Here is a 20609-nt window from a genome sequence, read left to right as displayed (position 1 = left end):
AATGGAGGCTGTAAATCACGTAGCCAGACCTTTTGATTTACATATGCGCAAACTGAGGGCCAGCATGTGGAAGGTCACACAATTAATTACTGGCAGGGCTGAGACTAAACCCATTTTCCTTACTTCTATACCAAAGCCTTGCCACTAAAGCATGAATGCTGGTCATCCGACTCCTATTTGGTGAGGAATCCCCTGATTATTTAAAACACATTGCAGATATAGGATAGAGAGATACTTAATGTGCTAAATGTTCCAAAGTGAAAATATATTAAAGAATCTCTCACAAATTCCCTTGTGCTGTATTAATTTAATCTCGATTATTTCTACAATGTACTTGTGGGGGGAAAACGGGTATTTGTATATACTGAATGATCTCGTTTGAGTCCTGCCAAGGTAAAGGTATGAAGTAAAAACATTTTACATTAAAACAGAGCAAATTGCTTATGGTAACCATTGCATAATGAAGGAACGCAATGAAGAATTACAGTTCAAATTACTTATCAGGTCTCTTCCATTTTCTAAGTTTTTAAAGTAGAAAATTGCACAGTATAATTACAGTAAGTTAATTTGCATTCATATTACAATTCAGTGAGCAATTACATTCTTTTTATTTAAAAAAAATATTTTATAAAGTGTGATTTGCATCAGTACATTTCCAGGAAAGAGTGGTGACTTTTTCCTTGTGAGGTTTTCATCCAGATTCAACCACACAGGCTAGGCCTTCCAGGGTCGAGTTATAGCCTCTCATTGGCTTTCTGGGACGTTGGAGAAGAGACCTATTTGAAGTATCACTATGGTTTCAGAGCTTTTTGAGAACCTTTCAAGGAATCATAAACTGTTGGGGTTTAGAAGGAGAATTTAAAGGTCTTACTGCTCAAGATTTCCTTTCCCCTGTTTACTTCCATCATCTGAAGCTTGGATTTCTCTATCCCATTCTTGCTAAGCCATCATCCAACCTATATTTGATTTACTCTTGTGCCAGGAAATTCTTTACCTTCTGGTGATACCCACAGCATTGCTAGATAGTACCTTCATTTTGTGAGGGGAACTCTATGTTGGCCTAACCATTCTTGCATTAATGTTCTTTAAAGGATACTTAAAACACACACACACACACACACACACACACACACACACACTCATTGCTTTGGTAGTGCCATACTTATATGACAGAGAGTACTCTTTGGTTGAGAGTACAATATTTTATTCAGGACTTGCAACATTAGCACAAATAGCTGTGTTGGGCCATAATGGAGGGGTTCCCATAAGGATCGTGGGGTCTGATTGCCAGTTTTGGCAAATGTATTTGGCAAATGTATTTGCCTATATAACCAACATTACATTAAAGATATAGTATATTCCATTACTCCAGAAAGTACCTTGTGCCTCTTTCCAGACAATCCCCCTCCACAGAGGCAACCAGTGTTCTAATTTATCTCGTCATAGATTTATCTTGCCTGTTCTTGATCCTTATATAGACAAAGTCATGACAGTGTTCTTCTAGTTTCTCTCATTCAACGTTTGAAAAAGATTTGTCCATGTTGCTGTAGTTATCAGTAGTTTATTTTGTTTCTTGCGTAGTAGTATTCCACTGTATGACTATTGTACAACTTATTTATCCCTTCTACTGTGGAAAGACATTGTGTTGTTTCCAGTTTGACCTATTACAAGTAAAGTTGCAATAAAGTTTCTAGTATATATGTTTATTTGTGTGTACATGTGTGTATAAGTGTGTGTGTACGTGTTTTATTCTCAGGAGTAAATACCTAGGAGTGGAATACCTATAAGTGCCCAAAGAGTAGATGTATGCTTAACTTGATAAGAAAGCGCCAGGTCATTTTCCAACACGGTGACATTGTTGTACATTTTCATTGGAAACATGTGAGAGTTCTGTATCCTCACCAGTATTGAATGTTGTCAGACTTCCAAATTTTAGCCCTTTTAGTGTTTGTGGAGTGATATCTCATTATGGTTTATTTCCATATTCTTTGTGATCAACGATGTTGCCCACCTTTTCATGTTCTTATTGGCTATTCAATATATCTTCTCATTTTTTTGGTAAAGTGTCCATTTTGTCCATTTTAATTAGGTTGTTTATCTTTTCATTATTAATTAATAGGAGTTGTTTGTATTTTCTAGACTTAAGCCCTTTGTCAGATATGTATTTCGAATACTTTCTTTAGGTTTGTGGTTTGCCATTGAGTTTCTTAATGCTGTCTTTTGAATATCACATATATTGCATTTTGGTAAAGTCTAATTTATCATTTTTTCTTTTATGTTCAATGATTTTTTTCGTCTTCTAAGAAATATGTGCATACCTCTAAATCATTAGGATAGACTCTATAATTCTCTTTTAGAATCTTTACTATTTTAGTGAATGTATTTTGTTCTATACATGGTATAAGGAAGGGATTGAGATTAATTTTTTCCATATGATTGTTCCAATACCATATTTTGAAGACTTTCCTTTCCTCAATGAATTGCACTGACACCTTTGTAAAAAAAAAAAAAAATCAATTGACCACATATGTGTTGGTCTGTTTCTGGATTTTATCTGATGTTCCGCTGATTACTTTATCTATCCTTCATGCTAAGACCATACTGTCTTAATTATTGCAGCTTTTTAGTAACTCTTGAAATCAAGTAGGATAAGCTCTCTAAATTTTCCCTTCTTTCTCTGGAGTGTTTTGGCTATTCTAAGGCCCTATGCATTCCCATATACATTTTAGAATTAACTTGGAAATTTCTTTAAAAAAGTATGCTGGGAATTTTATTTGGATTTTGCTAAATGTATAGTTCAATTTGGGGAGAATTGACATCAACGTCGAGTTTTCCACACCATGAACATTGTATGGTTCTCCATTTATTTGGGTCTTCTTTAATTGTTTTCATCAACACTTTGTAAGATTTGGCACAAAAACTTTGCATGGCTTTTGTTCAATCTACTCCTAAGTATTTTGTAATGTGCTATGATAAATAGTATTTAAATTTTTCCTTTTCCAATAGTATGTGTAACTTTCGGTAAGATATTTAACCTCTCTGAGTTGATTTAACCTATACAATGTGAATTTGTGTTTTTCTCTGAATAAGGCAAAGTATAACAATATACAAATAGCTTTTTGGGGATTCTCTAAGTATTAAATTGGATTAATATAAAGAAAGTTCATAATGCAATACTTGGCATGATAGAATTGTGTTCGTCAAAAGTGGGAAAAGAAAACTAATCCAACCTGGTTTCAGTAATAGAGGGAACATTTTGGCTCATATAATTGAAAAATCTGGGTGGGGGGATGGTAGTTGGCTTCAGGCATAGCTAAACCAAAGTCATTCAACAGTGTTTTCATAAATCTCTATTTTTCTTACCTGTTTTCTTCTCTCTCTCTTTTATTCTCTGAAGACCTTTCTTATGGGGTGGGTTCTTACAGCTACAGGCTTACCATCTTTCCAATTTCCAGGCCAGTGGTAAAGAGAAAGCATTTTCCCCAGTTGCTCTAGCATAAGTACACAGGTCACCTATTGGACCATCCCTGAACTGTGGCCAAGAAGTGTGTTGCTCCTGTCTATCCCTGGAGCTGGAGGTAGGTAGGGTCCGCTCTATCAAAACTGAGTGGGGAAAAACATACCATCGAGTGGGGGAATGGTTCCCCAACAAAATCGGAGTGGTGTTTACCAAAGACAGAGCAATGGCTGAGAGAGTCAAAAAACAAGTATCTGTCATACCTTCAACATAGTGGCCACAAAATGCATGATACTGTATCTTAAGGTATGCTGATTCCTCCCTGCTCTCATGCTCCCCAAGCATGAGAAACCAGTCATTTTCTGATAGCTTCTAGTCTTCCCCTATTTTCAAGCACTAACCTCACCTTAGGATCCACTTTATGAGTGAAAAAAAATTGGGGGTTTGTGTTGGAACTTAAGAGCCTTTTGATGATCACTTCAGCTCTCTGCTTTGTTTCTATTGTGCATTTAGTTGAAAAGATTGGTGGCATAAATACAATTGCAGCATTGCTGGTCTCCTCCACCCCCTCCTTGGAAAAAATAAAAGGAGTGCTATTTATAGCAACTGTAAACCAGAGTCAAGTTCAGTAATAATACTGCCACACAACCTTTCCCTGGAATCAAGGCAGGCCAGTATCATAAAAGAAGGGACCTCTGTTTTGATGAAGGCTTTCAGAAATTTATTTTCTTTTCTGACCTCAAAAAAGAAATAACAATTGGGTATCTTACTTGAGTTCAGGGCATGTAAGAAAAGTACCTGAAATGTGGTTAAGGTAAGGTGTGAACAATGTTTTTTTCCTGCTTTTTAAAACATTTGACTCCTTTCACACTAAAGTCCAAAGTCCTGAACTTGGCAAACGAGACCCATTAAAATATATGTTGCCTCCCCAGAGTCAGCCATAGCCACCACCATCCAGCATCCTGGAAGAATTTGTACATTCTCTTTTCTTTGCCCGAAATACTTGTCCCTGCTTTTTTTGGTTATTCAGTTACCTTCCCAGGTGACATCATTTCCTTCATGAGGATTTCTTAACATCCTACCCTGTGTTAAGTGCCCGTATGTGATGTTCCCTTAGCATGCTGTACTTAACACTACCATAGTATTTATTGGAATGCGGTGTAATGATATATTTCCTTCATGCGCCTATGAATTGCTCAAGAGCAAGTTTTGTTTTTGTTTTGTTTTGTTTTGCTTTTTGTTTTCTTGCCTTGCCAAAGGCTAATGTTGTGCCTGGTATAGAGTAAACAATAAGAAAACACTTTTTGAATAAAGAAGTGGAACCTGAGTGTAAACATGAACTTGACTGAAAGGGACTGTAAGAGGATTATATACTTTAGGTATTAACCTTTGAAATTTTGTGCATTCTATACATTAGTGTACTTTGAACACATGATGTCTCTAGTAAGCTTGGTAGAAATGTTCCTACTGAACATTATTCAAAATTTTATTAATCTGAGAGCTTTATGTATATAGAAATATTAGCATATTCCTGGCATATGTGAGCACTAGAAATTATTTAATAAACAGTGGCTATATAATAACTCGTGTTTGAAACCCTTAGAGCTTATGGCACAACTTTATTATACTTCACCCAAAGAGAGGTATATTGGAAAAAAAAATTATAGGAATAAACTGAGTTTTAAACAATACATAATACACAAAAATGAGCTACTTTTCATTCCTTTCATTGGAGGAGTAATTATTGCTAATTGAATTTATTTTTACTGGCATTTGTTTTTGTTTTCAATCATGGGTCAATCTCAAACAGTACTTAGGCTGCCTCTCTGCATAGCTTGAGAATCATGTGCATTAGGATGAATTATGTGAAATTCAATGAAACTCCTTTGTACCCACCTGCCTGCCCATGCCCTTGGTTTTTTCATTCCATCGTCTCACAGCTCCTCAGAGGCAGGGTCTGTTTCCGATTTATCATCATTCCCATTGCCTGGCACAGTGCCTGATATGTAAAAGGAACACCATAAATGCTTATTGATTTAAAATGAACTATTTTGGCATTATTCTAGAAAGAGGACCGATATTTGCTGGGTGACATATTTAGTGCTAGCCTTGTCTACTACATTATCTCACTTAAGGCTTGCAGCAATCTCCTCACACAGGTGTCTCAAGAAGCAGGTATCACCACTGTAGAATGGAGCCTTTTGACGTTTAGAAAGGTGAGTAACTTGTAAAAAATAACTCAGGCCATCAGATTCCAAAGTCCATAGTCTATTCAGTACCCGTTGAAAGGGATATTTTTCAGGGCACCCCGGGGGCTCAGGCGGTTGAACGTCCGACTCTTGATTTCCACTCAGGTCATGATCTCATGGTTTATTACTTGGAGCCCTGTGTCGGGCTCTATGCTGGCAGCACGGAGCCTACTGGGGATTCTCTCTCTCCCTCTCTCTCTGTCCCTCCCCCGCTCACTCTCCTGTGCTCTCTCTCTCTCTCAAAAATAAACACACATTTAAAAAACTAAAAGGGATATTTCTCTCACAGGGCTGTCATGACGATGAAATGAGTTAATGTATGGAAAGCACCCAGAGCCTTGTCTGGAACATAATAACCAATGCATAGATCTTTGCTGTTCTTAGTACTTTGCTGTTGGATGATAAAGGAATGTTTATTGATTTTTCTCCTTATGCCACACTTAGTACAAATGACACTGTTATTAAACGAGAAGAAAAGAAAAAAAAACCACCCTTTTAGATGAGCTCTTTCTTGATACGTTTAGCATGATAACTTAAAACAGTGCTTTCAGACTTGGTTTGGTTTAACTGAAAAGACTACTAATGTCTTCACAAAGTCCTTGGTGAGCAGCTTGCATGTGGTTAGTCTATATGTGACACTGTCTTCCAGCCTGGAGTTGAGAACAGCTGCATTTTGTTGCCCCTGTTGGATTTAGCGGGAATTTGCCTAGTTTCCGTGGTGGACCTTGTTCAACATTGAATAGAGGTAGAGTTTTACATGAGCTTCTTCCATTTCCATTACGTGGCCAACTCAGTGTTTTGCATTCCCTTCAAAGTCTGTAATCCTAACCCCACTGGAAAATAGAAGGAGGTAGAGGAGACGGGAAGGCAATAACTGTGATATGCAGGGTCTTAAAATACAGGTAAATGGTTTTGATGTCCTGTGGCTGTCCTCAAAGCCTTGAGAAACTTCAGTGGTTTTTGGTAGAGTCAGTGAAAAGTTAGACCTGTGTTCAATTACCTAAAGTCTGACATTTGTCTCAGACACCTGAAGTGCATAGTAGTTTCATATACTCCCTTCCCCTATTTCAACCATCACTTCTCTGATTTGTCCATGTCTCGTGTTTTCTTTGTATGGCGTTCAGACTGAGGTCTACCTTGTTTTAATCTTAATTTTTAAATTTTTTTTTATTTTAAAGAGAGAGAGCACACACATGAGAAGGGGAGAGGGGCAGAGGAAGAGAAAGGGAGAGAGAAAGAGACAGAGAAAGGGAGAGAGAGAGAGAGAGAGAGAGAGAGAGAGAGAGAGAGAGAGAGAATCTCAAGCAGACTCCAAACTCAGTGTGTAGCTCCATGAGGGGCTTGATCCCATGACCCTGGGATCATGACCTGAGCTGGAATGCAGAGTTGGATGCTCAAGGGACTGAGCCACCAAGGTGCCCCTGAGGTTTGTCTTTATAGATGAGGAAACTGAAGTGTTTTATTCATCTTTATAGAGTTGCTCGGTGAGCCTAAACTTCCCATTAAATGAACTGTAAGTGTTCAGTGGCAACTCTTCCCACTTTCTAGAACTTTGGAAAAGTTGGAGAGACTTGAGCCTTTCTCTGGTTCCTGGCCATTAGATCTGGTCACACCCAGAAGTGGATAGAAACAGTAGAACCAAGGGTGGCCCCTCCCTCCCACCTTGCTGGGAGTTTCCTCTGATCAACTGTTCTCCCAAGATTGCATCCTGCCAATGACCTCACCAATTTTTCTTGTCTCTGTGTAAATTGCTATCTTTTCAGGAGGTGCGTGACAGCCTCCTTTTGCTAGGGCTTCCATTTGTACAGAAGCTGTTATTACAGAATAAGTTTAATGGGTCGTGAATTTTGTGCAGAAAGGGAGGGTCTCTCAATGACTTTGCATGTACCAGCCATGGACGTATTGGCTCCACAAGGAGTGCATTAGGCTAAATATTTTTAGCCCATTGACTCTGGGGGTAATAACCCTAAATGCTTCATTAAATTTTCATGGGTGAGTGACAGAAGCTAAGGGGGGGGGGCCGCTGACAAACAACAAAACCCAAATCTGCTACATTAGCTTTATTATTACCCCGCTGGAGGACAGGAGTGTGGCCCCTAAAAACCAACTTTGTGAGGAAACGTTGCCTGCCTGCTCCTTCCCTTTTCCCTCCCTGCTTCAGTGGGGGCAGCACTTGACTTTTTTCTCTCCCACGCCTGGCATTCTGGTATCTGGAAATAGGTTACACCACAACAGACATTGACTGGAGTTGAACCCAGTGTCAGGGTAGAAGAATTTCCAGACCGACACAGTATGTTCTGCGGTTTGGCAGATCTTTGTCAACTAAGCAGGGAACAACGGACTGTGTACTGGCTGGGGCCTTCTCCTGCGCCAGTCCCAGTCCCGTATTGTCTTTTCCGGAGTACTCTAAGAACGCAAGGGGGGAGGGCGGATGGGAACTCGGAGTTGGAGCTAAACTGCGGCCCACATGCTCTCAGGGGCGTTGAGTTCCTTCCTGGGACTGAAGACGACATGACCGTGACCGGTGCCAGCCCCCCCCCCCCCTCCCCACCGCCCAGCTTCGCGTGCGAAGCCTCAGCGGAGACGGAGGGCTGCCGAACTAGGGGTAGCCGCTGGGAACTAGCGCCCCCTCCCGCGAAGGGGCAAGGGGGCAACAGGCCCTCGCGGCCCCAGCCTCTCGCTTCCCCCCCGCTGGCACTCTTTATATTTGGGAGTGCGTAAGTTTGGAGGCTTGGATAAAGGAATAGACACTAGAGGGGAATGAGGGAGGTCGGGCGGGCGCTGCTGCTGGTGGTGATGGTGGCGAAAAACGCTGGCGACTTTGTGAAAGCCGACTGTGGGAGCTCTGACCCCCCCTCTCTCCCGCATCCGCTCCCGGCCGGCGCGGCCGGGGCGGGAGCCCCAAGCCCTCGGCTCGGCTCGCCTCCGTCCGCGCGGGGATGCGGGGTGAGCGCAGGGGCTCCGGAGGCGCGACCGCGTGCCGCGGCGCCCCCGCTCGCTCGCTCTCTCTGCCTCCTCCGCGTCGCCGCCGCGACTCGGCTAAGCTCTCCGAGCGCGCTCGGGCGGCGCAGAGAGCGCCCGGACGGGAGCGGGGACGGGCGCGGGAGCGGCGAGGCCCTGGCGAGGGGCGCGCCTCGGGCGGCCGGCGAGCCGGCAGGTGAGCGGCGCCGCGGGGCGCCGGGCGGGCGCGAGGGCGGGCGGGGCGCGGGCCGCGGGAGGAGGCGGGGCGGCGCGCGGGGCGGTCTCCTCCCCCTGCGCTGACGCGGGCCCGTGGCTCCCGGGGAGGATGGACCCAGCGCGGCGCTCGCCGGGGCTTCCCCGGGCTGGAGAGCGCGCCTGAGTGCCGCGGCCCGCCGGGCATGGGGAGCCGCTTCTTGGGCGGCTGCGGCAACGGAGGAGGATGCTCTCGGCCAGCCGAGGTGAGGCGAGGCGGGGGGCAAGCCCAGCCCCGAGTTCAAAGCGGGCAGGTGCCGGGAGGGACAGGGCGCCCGGACGGCTCCGCTGGCGCCCCGGGCGCGGAGGAGGGCTCCTGGGACGCCCGTCGCGGGAGTTTGGCTGGGGGTGCGGAGGGGATGGAGACTGCAGTTTTCCGCTGGCTCCCTCCTCTTGCTGGGGGACAAGGGACGACCTCTGCTCCTTCCTTCTGGCTCTCCCTCACCAACCCCAGCCTCCCTACTTGTGACCGCGCGCGGCCTTTCTCCAGACGGCCTCAGCCCAAACACTTGTGTCTTTCGGAGACTCCCTGCTGCCTCCTCACTGCTGCGGTCCCGGCTCTTTCCACCCACGAGCCCTCCTTCGCCCACTCCAAAACCTCCCCGGTGCTTCCTATCCCTTCTCTCTGCGTCGCTAGCGGCGTCCCAGGGCCGGACCCTCTTCCCCTACTGCTCGGCTGAGCTGTGGCTCTGCCGCGACCTGTCGAACAAGCGGGTCTCTCCCTCTAACCCCTGCCCCGTTCGCAGACACCTTCAGAGCTGGGCCCTGCGTCTTCCCGACCCCAGCCCTTCCTGGGTCCTCCGTCGACTCCGTTCTCCGCCGCTGCGTCCCGCTCCCCAGGCTCCCCGCCACCCTGATAGCTCTTCTCCCCAGCCCGCCGCTCTTGGTTTCTGCTCAGGACTCCACGCTGTGCCTGGGAAGCAGAGCTCAGGGTTTGTTTGTTTTCCTACGGGGGAAACTTTAAAATCGCCGTGGTTTGGCTCACAAAGAAGCCCTAACAGGAAGGCTCAGCCGCCGAGAGAACCTGGATCTGGAGTCCGAGATGGGGGGAGATTGTGTCGCGCGTCGGAAAGGCGTCTTGGGATGAGCGTACAAAGTAAATTTCAAAACGGAGGTGGTTGCTGTAGCCTGGACTCTCCTTCCCTGGCTGGTTGCGTCCCGCGGAGTATTATTGTGACCCCTGCAGGGAGGGCGCGTCTTTTCTCCGCACTTTTTAAAGCGCCTTTTTATCCCCCCTTGATGGTGGTGCTGGTGACCCGGGCGGGGGGTGGGGGAAGAGTGGGTGGGCACGAGGGAAAGCTGCCTGCAGAGGCTGATGCCACTTGGCTCCTGCCTTGGTCGCTCCCGAACCCGCCAGATTGTGTATGTTTCACTCTAAACTACCCGCCTCCCCCCAACTGCATCGCACAAGTCCTCATTGTTGGGGGTCGCCCTGGGCACTTCCGCCTGGGCAGGGAGAGTCTGAAGGAATGGGGTGGGGGTTGGGAGGCCAGGGGCGCTCGGCGACCGTGCTCCGGCTGTCGCCGGAGGCTCGGCGGTGTTCGGAGCGGAGAGCGCCCCGGCGCGGGCATCTGTGCGCTCCCGCGAGTGTCTGCGAGCTTGGCTGCGTGCTGGCGTGGGTCGGTGCCTGCCTGTGCATTTGGAGGCCTGCGCACGCCTGGGCTTAGATCCTTCGAAAAATCGGCAAGTGGAAAGCTTGCGGAATCGAGTGCGTCTTTTGCTGCCCGGGAGCTGGGCGGGCGGTCCGGCTAGCAAGTCCTCAGAGGTGGGTGCTAATATGAAGCTCCAGCGAGTCACCGGGACCGGAGCGAGGATCCGCTCTCGCGTCTTCCCCCCGCCCCCCTCCTGCTGGCCCGTTGTACGCACTTTCGCAGTGTTGATAGTTTCGAATAAAGGCCTTGTGGGGGTTCCGCTGACACTTCACAACAGTTAACATGTTTTCAAGTAATCATATAAATTAAAGGTGGCTTGCGTTCAGAACCCCCTAATTATCCGGTTCACGCTTGTACATTTATGTGCCAATTATAGGTCTTCAGGAAATCCATAAAATTGTAAACCATCCCCACCCCCTGAATTAGCACCCATTGTTTTTATTATCTCAATGATGAGTGATTCTGGATGGAACCCTGAATTGCACGGGCAAGGAGATAGATGTTCAGGGGCCAGAGATGGAGAGCTGGGCTGGAGTAGCAACGAACACTCCACAGCACCCCCCTCCCCCATCTCTTTCACTTCCTATCCTGACAAGGCTTGGTGACAATTCTGGAATTTGAAAGGGATCAAAGATTTTCTTGATTTCCTATTGAGAAGGGCAACCTAATCAAAGCCATATAAAAGTCATCTTCTAAGCAATCAGAAATTGTCTGCTGATGTCCTTGATTGAAACCCCAGCATTCAAATGGAGTATTGAAGAACGCACAGACATGGCTTTTGAAGCGCTATTGTTCTTTTCCATACACAGAGGCCCTCGTAAAGGTTTCGGAAGTTCAAAATGCAGTGACTTGAAAGACTGACATTGTAACTATTTGGCGACGCTAAGGGCATCAGCAGGGATGAGAGCAGAGGCCGAGGTGGGAAGTGCAAACGTGTGTTACTGTCTTCTTGGGAGCAGTGCAGCTCTCCAGTGGGAATTCAGTTCTAAGCATCAAGTTGGCAATTAAAATCTCTTCCTAAAGCAGATTTAGAAGATGATTTTTAGTAGTTTTTTTTTTTTCTTGGTGGTTTGCTTAAGGTCTGAATAGGCATATCTGAAACATTTAATCATGTTCATTGTATTCAACAATAAAATCTGAATAAAAATTACTTATTGTTGATGAAGCTCCTCTCACAAGCTGTTCCACAGTATGTTTCGGTTGTAAGATACACCATTGTGGGAGGCTGCGGGGAAGAGATGCTATCACTTATTGTTCTCATTCTCCCCAGGCCCCAGAGGAATATGCTGCTTCACTCCCCTTTGCCTTCCAAAGTAATTTCCCTTCAGTGGGTGGGTGTCTGGCTTTGGTACCTGATAGTACCCTTCTTAAAAATTGCGTTTGGTGGATTTCCGGTGCCTGGGGCCACCCTGCAGGCAGATGAAGCATCTAATGGAAGCAGCATTTCATTTCGATAATTCACTCAAGTCAAACATTTTGTTTTTGTAGGAATTTAATCCCTCTCTCAAACTAATAAAGCTAACAAAGCAAGAAAATCACAGTTTATGTCTTTTGGATGGCACTTTAAAAAATTGCCTACATGGAAGGCTGTTGTCAGGAACTTCCGATCTTTGTTGAGGGCTTACTGTGGCAAAGAATGTGCACTGGTTGAGTTAAGGAATCGAGGATAGGTCACATGACCTCTCAGAGCCTCAGCTTTGTCATTTGCAAAACGAGGACAATATTGCAGATTGCCTATGATCTTTGAGCAATTTTTTAGAGAAAACTGCCCCATTTGGGCGCTTTGGCATGTAACAGGATTTCAGGAGGACGGTAACTAGCATGCAGTCCTGCTAAGAAGATAGGATAATCTTTGGAATTAGAAGGCCAAGGTCCAATCCACACACTTTCTGACTTTGTGATGTTGGGCAAGTCACCTGTCTTATTAATAAAAATAATAAGAATAATTGCTCTTTTGGAGCACTTACTAAGACTCAGGTACCCTTTGAAGTACTTTGCATGCATTCCTTTATTTAATCTTTAAATAACCCTAGGAAGTGAATAGCTATATTCTCATTCCCATTTGATTGATAAGGAAATGGGGGGGGGCACACAGAGAGTTGGTAACTGGTCCAAGGTCACGCAACAAATAAGGTACAGAACTAGAGATTTAAATCCAAGAGTTCTGGGGATGCCTGGGTGGCTCAGTTGGTTAAGCCTCTGACTCTTGACTTCTGCTCGGGTCATGATCTCCTGGTTCCTGGCTTCAGCTGCCATGTTGGGCCACACGCCAACAGCATTGGGATTCTCTCTCTCCCTCTCTGTCTGCTGCTCCCCAGCTTGCACTCTCTTTCTCCCTCTAAATAAGTAAATAAACTTAAAAAAAAAGTAAATCCAAGCATCCTGGTCCCAGGGTCTGCCCTGACCACTGTGTTATGCCGTCTCTGAGTGGAGAGGCAGTCCCAGCTGTCTTTCACGGTGGTTGTAAAACTTAAGAGGGAATAATGGAATAGACTTTCTGTAGAAGCAAGCTGCGTGTTTTTCCGAGTGTCAGATGTTGAGAACATAAAGTGAGTGTTGCTCTGTTGTCAACAGGGCATTGGGCTAATGGTGGATGTTTTGAACACTTGTGACTTGATGAGAGTGTTGGTCAGTATGTTGACATCCGTTTGTTCTGTTAAAATATTCAGTAAGCAGGTACGCAGAAATAGCATTATTGCTGTTGTCTGTTGCCAGCTGTGATAAGCAGAGATTTATAACATTAAAAGGTGGTATAACAGGTGGGTGGAAGTCTGGACTTGGGTGCTAAGACTACCGGGGTTCAGTCCCCAGTTCCTCCAGCCCTGCCAGCTGGTGGCCTTGACTGACTTCTCTAACCTCTCTATACTTCAGTTTTCTTTACAAAATAACAGACCTGCTACCTAAGGTTGTTGTGAAGATTATGGAAATTGACACCCAAGTGCTTGGAACAGTAGTTAGCATGTAATGTTAGTTAGCTGTTAACGTTATCCTTCAAATGAGATCCAAATTCTCCCCTTTGATAGTGAAATGTTCTCTTTACCAATGTCCTGAGGCTTAAGTATTCTAAGTGTCCATTGTTTGTTGTTTTTTTCCTTTTCCTAACCAGGAGATGGGGAGGAAGAGATACAGTTTAGGATTCCAGGCAAAAGTTGTTTTGTTTAGCTTATTAGAAATTGAAGGGAATTGTGAGGTACACATAACATGCTAAAACCTCCATGGCACTGTACTTTTCAGCAATTGTTTTGAGGAAAATAAAGTGACTATTTGATTGATTGGATTCTGGTAGTAGAATAGTGAAGTCTCCCTGTTTACAGATTGGAAAATGAATCAGGTTGGAGGAAACATACAACTTTACAGCTGAGAGACACCATTGGAACCCAGAATTCTTAGACTCCTTGTCCAGTGCTCTTTTTTTCTAGACCACAATGTCTTCTATACCATGATAGAGAAGTGACCTGAAATATAAATAAAAATTGAGTGGAGGGGAGATATTGCAAAACTAAGAGCAGGAGCCAGTCAGATGTTCTGTTCTAAAAAAAAAAAAAAGTGTCCATAAGAAAAGAAAACCCCTTTTCTGGTAAGTACATTCATGTTCATGGAAACTAGCACTGAACTCAATCTATGAAATGCATATTAGCAGGATATGAGTCCATAATGAAACACATACACACACACAAGTCGATTAATGACTTCAACACTTTGCTTAGGTTGGAGAGCAAATGATTGGGTTTCTTTTTCTGTGAGATGCTCTTTGTATTTTTCTTCCATTTACTTTTCAGATATGGAAAGGTTTTGGTTCAGGAATCATAAAACTCCTCTGGCTTCTATTTCATGAAATATGCAGCATATTCTATTGGAGAGAAATTGCTGGCTTGCTTTTATTATTATTATTTTTTTTATTTGAACCTGATGTATAACCAATCTGCAGTGCCAGTGGGGGATGCTCATAAAGAGAAAGGAAAACAGAAATACAATTCTGCTGAATAGAACAACTCATAGCTTAAATGATACAAATTTTGTGATGGCCAAGATGGGCTGTTTAGCTTAGGGGATAAAAATGAGAGGAGTGCCCTCACAGACAGATGTGACAGTTCAGGGTGACTTCAAGTCAGTGTCGACCACCTACAGTGCATCTGCAAAATGACCAATCCCGTGTATAAGCTCTGAGCTTCATAGCAATTTCTGACTCTCTCTGTTGGTTAGTCTCTGTTTCTTCTTCTTCTTTTTTTTAATGTTTATTTTTTTGAGGGGAGAGAGAGCAGGGTAGGGATGGAGAGAGAGTGAGACACAGAATCCAAAGCGGGCTCCAGGCTCTGAACTGTCAGCAGAGGGCCTCATGCGGGGCTCAAACCCACAAACCATGAGATCATGACCTGAGCCAAAGTCGAACGCTCAACCAGCTGAGCCACCTAGGCACCCCAGTCTCTCTGTTTCTTGACTAGACCCTGGTAATCTGCTGGTTCACCATCCATCAGTTAAGCCATCTTTTCCCCCTCTTTTGTCTCAGTTTGTCTCTTTTTCAGTCTTTGTATCCAATATATCTACTCTTGTTAGTGTCACATTTGCTAGTAAAGACTGAAAAGTTAACAAAATGCCTGGAGAGTATCTGGAAAATTGACTCAGGTCACCCACATAGGCACCACTTCTGTGTCCATTTAACACATATTGCCTGAGCACCTACTTTATGTCTGGCCCTGACTCTGTGCTCAGCGTTGTGAACAGTATCGAGATACAGGGGTACAGCCTCTGTCATCTAGGCATCCTGCCTCATGCATAAATAATTGACGCAGGGTGAGATATGGTACAGAAAATATCTGCGTGGCACTGAAAGCGTCCAGAAAAGTAATTTATTATATCTGAAGAAAGGAAAGAGTGGGGAAGGCTTCAAAGAAGAGATTGCATTTCATCTGGAAGCTGAAGGTTGACCAGGAATTTCTCAGGGCTTGAAGGCATCCAGACTGGGAGAACTGTGTGGGCAAAGACAGGTGGGCATGAAGGTTCATCATTGATTTGGAGATGGGCATAGTTCGCTGTGGCTGTAATGTACAATATGTGGCTGAAATGGATTACTTTATAGAGCATTTTCAAGATCGTGTTCCAGGGAACATTAGTGTTCCCCAAGATGGTTATGAGTATTTCAAAAGAAAGAACATTCAGAGAGAAAAATGTCCCATGCCCCAAGATGTTTGAAAATCACTGAATTATATATCTTACTCTTCTTAAGACATGGTATTTACTGACATAGTAAAGCTTCAGAGGTTTCCTCCAGTAAAAAAAAAAAAAAAGTCATTTAACTTATTAAGGTCTCAGTTTCCTTGCCATAGTACCTCTGATTTCAAGGAGCCCTTTTCAGTCTTATGAGATAGACCAGGGAACATGTTTGTAGGTAATCACTTAATGGGTTTTAAGAAGAGGGGTTAATTTTATCATGAGAGCAATATGTATGATTTGAAATGTAGTATATATATAAGACCTAAGACGAAGTAGAAGTAACAGGATAGTAAAAGCACTTGTACTCACCACTCAGCTTAAGAAATAAACCCACACAAATGAGGTTGAAGCCTCTTAGTAACCTTTTCCTGGTCATATCTCTTTCCTTCAGCCAGAGGTAACTGCCCTAAATTTGGTGTTTATCATTTCATATAATTATTTTGAATGTTCTTTTGGGAAGAAAAAGAATTCCATTGAATTCTTACCCGATTTCTAGCTGGTCACTATAGAGATAATAAGAAAGAGCTGATTTGTCTAGGAATTTTCCGTGAATAAAGGACATTTACAAGCTTCTCAAAGAAGGAAATGTGGCTTCTCCTTTTAACAACAGTGTCTGGAATATAGTAGATGTTCAGTTAACTTCTGCTGAATTGAATTGTGTGCATTCTCGTAGTACATTAAGTTCATGTGCATACAAAGATTGGGGTGAAGTAATGGTTTTGTATTGACAGTATTGAATTTCCTTTGTTCACTGACCTTGACAATATGGTTTTTTGTCTTGTAAACTGGATCTGTAATTGAATAGTAACTGTCATCAACTGAAAGTCATTTTTTGATTATTTTTATTTTAGAGAGAGAGAGAGAGAGTGAGTGAGTGAATGAGTGAGCCAGCAGAGGAGATGGACAGAGGGGGAGAGAGAAAGAGAGAACCTTAAGCAGGCTCCATGCTCAGCATGAAGCCTGAAAAAAGTGGGGCTAGATTCCATGACCCTGGATCATGACCTGAGAGGAAATCAAGAGTTGGGTGCTCAACCAACTGAGCTACCCAGGTGCCCCGACTAAAAGTCATTTTTGTGTTTTCTTGACATCGTTTGGAATCAATAATAACTACTTACCCAAATCTGCCCTATTGATTCAGTAAAGCTGTCCACTTCATTAGAAGAAAAATAACTACAAGTGTTTTCAATCAAAAAGGATATTTGTAAATTACAATGTAATTAATTACTCGGTACCCAGACACTACATACTTTGAAGGTTTATCCTTAGGGCCCCAAGAAATAATTTACTGTCAATAATAGGGTGTGACAATTAGGCACAGTCATGCCAATGCAAGCTTCTCTCTTGGTGTATGTGAGGGACATCTTCTTGGAAAAGCTCCATCTGAAACATGTCATATTTGGGAGACATTTTCCTTCTTATGTTATCCTAGCCTGTATTCATGTATTACTATATACATGTCAACATGTACAGTAAATGCTACTACATTGTTGAGGGATGCATGGTAGAAAGAATGGAAAGAGAAAGTGGAAAACTTGTAGGCTCACTGGGGGAGATCACAGTTATGTGGGAGATAGTAGGTTAGCTTTTCCCATGAGGTTTATGTTGATCATGGCTGAGAGTCCACCCCTTTGATTTTCTCTTTGATTTTGCCAGTACAGGTTTCAACGAGCAGTTTGGGGAGTAACAGTAAAGTCCAGGAGATAGCACAGTGAGAGTCAGCCTTGGGTATGACTGATCATCGGCAATGCATACAGTGTACACAGGGTGAGGAAGAGATGCCATGCACTGCCATTCCCTCGTGAGTGCCTACGGGTGCCCATGCACTGTGATGATGGCACACGATCGTGCTTGTCTGAGATTGGAGGACTTACTCTGAGCAGTATCATATGCATGCTCACAGAAGTTCTCAATATAAAATACAACCATTCAAACATTAAAATTAAACCAGAAGTTCCGGTAATCCAATTGTGGATGAAGTCAAAGATGGGCCAGCCATATGCTGAATCTAAGCTATGGGTGTGTATTGTTAGAACGTAGTGAATGCAAAAAGGTTACTGTAATTTATTCCTTTGGGAAGATGAATAGATTTATAGACCACATAGAAGTTGGATTCTGGCCAACCTTCTGCTATCTTAGTAATTTTAATGTAGTTGAATTTATCAATCTTTTCTTTTATGGTTAGTACTTCTTATGTCATGTTTAAGAAACTCTTTTTTTTTACTCTGATGTCCTAAGGATACTGTCCTTTATTATCTCCTAAAAGTTTTATTGTTTTGTCTTTCACATTTAAGTTCTATAATCCATGTGGAGTGTGTGTGTGTGTGTGTGTGTGTGTGTGTGTGTGTGTGTGGTGAGGTAGGAATTTATTTTATTTCTAATTTTCCTCCATGTGGAAAAAAGTCATCTTGGCACTTAAGATCATTTTCTAGATGTGTGTGTGTGTGTGTGTGTGTGTGTGTATGTATATATATTTTTTAAGATTTTATTTTTAAGTAATCTCTACACCCAGTGTGGGGCTCAAACCTACAACCCCCCTGATACTAAGAGTTGCATGCTCTACCAACTAAGCCAGCCAGGCGCCCTCAGGCATATATTTTGTCTACTCTTTTGCCTAGATTACATTTCTTTTATTATTGTATAGCTTATTATTAAAGCTTTATAATAATCCTTGACATTTGGCAGGACAAATCCCTACAATGTCCTTCTTCACTAGTGTCTTGGCTTTTTTTTTTTTTTTGGCTTTTTGTCTTCCATATACATTTTATACTTAGTTTTTAAAGTTACACAAAAATACTCTTGAGATTTCATTGGAGTTACAATGAATTTATAGATTAATTCAGGGAGATGATATCATTATGGTTGAGCCCTTCTACCCATAAATATGCTACCCTTCTCCATTTATTTAGTTCTTAATGTCTTTCAATACAGATTGTAATTTTCTTCATAAAGGTATCTAACCTCTTGTTAGATTTATTTTTGGGTGCTTTATATTTTTGTAGTTGCCATTGTAAATGCTGTCTCTAAAAATTACATTTTCTAATTATATGTTTTCATCATATTCCACCTGTATTTCTTGCTCTGGATGGTGGGGCATTAAGATGGGAGGAGAAAAACTGGTGCTCATAGAGTGCTCCCAAAGTACTAGGTGAGTTATGTGCTTTCATTTGATACCCAGAACAGCTTCAAGGAAAGGGCTGTGGGGAGCTTAGCACCGCCCTTGACAGGGTCACCACCCTCCTTCACAGACTGACTGGCAAGGGGATGTCCTTTGTCCCAGTGGCCCAGTGGAGATGTAAAAGTGAGGAATGGGGCTTCCTAGGACTTGATCAAGCCAAGTAGCAGCCAGTCCCCTTGTTCAAATAGCAGAGATCTTTGAAAGATGTCTGTTTTCCCCCTGGAGTGTGAGGGGATGGCAAAGTCCTTTCCGGGGTAGACACTCTGTCTAGCATGACTAACATGATCTAGGGGCTGGGGGCCAGAGTCTGGCTCCTGATATACTAGTCTGGCATTTCAGACCGGCTGTCGTCTTCTAGTTGCCTGAGTGCCAAATTATGGCCGATAGCTACAGTCTGGTTCTACTTTCTAGGTGCATCTCAGGTCAGTGAATGTTACTGCAACCTTCAGATGAGCAGCCACAGCTACAGGGAAATGAGAAGATGTGTCCAGTCATCAAGGTGAGCTGGGATAGAGATCCAGGTCTTCTGGTACCCATGTCGATGTTCTTTCTTCCTCACCATCTTGACTTAAGATTCTCAGATATATTATGATGATAATACAGTGAAATACTCAAGCATTTTTTATTTGAGCTGTCACTATTCTGCATAGAAATTATAACTTATATCTGCAAAAATGGGGACAACAGGAGAGATGTCTACCTATGGCCCTGATGCTTACCTGCTGATTGCTATCCTTTTCTGTCTGCCTCTCTTCGTTGTTGTTTGTGTGTCTCTTTTTCTGGAATTCCTTAGGTTATTGATTCTTTGATCAGACCACTCCCACTCATTTTTTTCCCATTCAAATATTATGTATGTTTTAGGACCTAGTGGAGATACCCATTTCTCTCCAGAAGTTACCTCTACGACGTTGATGTGGATAAAATTTCAAATTCTTCTTCTTCCCTTGCTGAGTGTGGTACCTCTTTCTCCTTTCTCTCACATCCTGTCATCATGTTGCATTGTATTTTCTGGAGTGAAGCTAATATGTGCTATGGTAATTATAGGTTGATATAAAAGAGGATGTGTCATAAAAGCAAAATTAAGGGAAGGAGAAGCTGACCACTTGGTTACCCTGATAACACTATATTTTCCCTTTGATATCCATGGGTCCTTTATGAGTGAGTTCAGATACCATTCTGTATACATTTGACTGCTCCAAACGTATCAGTGGTAAAGGAAGTCTTAATTCCAGTAGTCATAAATCAACATGGCTGGGAGGAAGGGGGTTGGGAGAATGGACTGACATTGCCCTCTTCTAAAAAATACAGATCTTACAACATAGACTCAACTACGTTTGATGCTTCCCTCTGCCTGCTTCCCTAGGCATGTGTATCTTTCTCAGGCATCTTGAGCCCCAGACTCTACTAAACACCATCCTTCATTACATCTTCAATTGTTCTCCTCCTTGTCTGTTTCTCTGGGTTCCTCTGAAGGCTGAGAATTTCTCAAGGACACTGTCGACGTGTCTTTCATGCCTCATATGCTTGGCTTTTCAAGAAAGTTCACCTTAAATTTTTACTACTTCTAGTTTTTAATGTCTACCGTAGTTCCTTTGCAGTAGAGGGAAAAGTGTCCTGTCCCATTAGTGAACTATTTTGAATCTTTGAGAACA

The 20609-nt window shown here is 43.3% G+C and overlaps 1 protein-coding gene across 22 annotated transcripts in view; it reads left to right on the top strand.

Moving 5' to 3' along the window:
* DAB1 (DAB adaptor protein 1) overlaps positions 1-20609 on the top strand; it is a 1138205-nt gene that overhangs the window by 721737 nt on the left and 395859 nt on the right. For 2 of the 22 annotated variants that reach the window (XM_023258750.2, XM_045035914.1), the window contains exons 1-2: positions 8974-9125; positions 19369-19456. The exons of 18 other annotated variants lie outside the window; for them this stretch is intronic. The gene's annotated coding sequence lies outside the window, so the exon portion shown is untranslated. Of the gene's footprint in view, positions 1-8973; positions 9126-19368; positions 19457-20609 lie in introns of those variants that run through there. 2 more of the 22 variants (XM_023258749.2, XM_011284970.4) reach the window with 2 other exon arrangements.

Source organism: Felis catus, chromosome C1 (assembly GCF_018350175.1).
Source record: "Felis catus isolate Fca126 chromosome C1, F.catus_Fca126_mat1.0, whole genome shotgun sequence".
In the NCBI taxonomy this organism is placed as follows: Eukaryota; Metazoa; Chordata; class Mammalia; order Carnivora; family Felidae; genus Felis; species Felis catus.
This window is presented reverse-complemented; position numbering and strand designations above follow the sequence as displayed.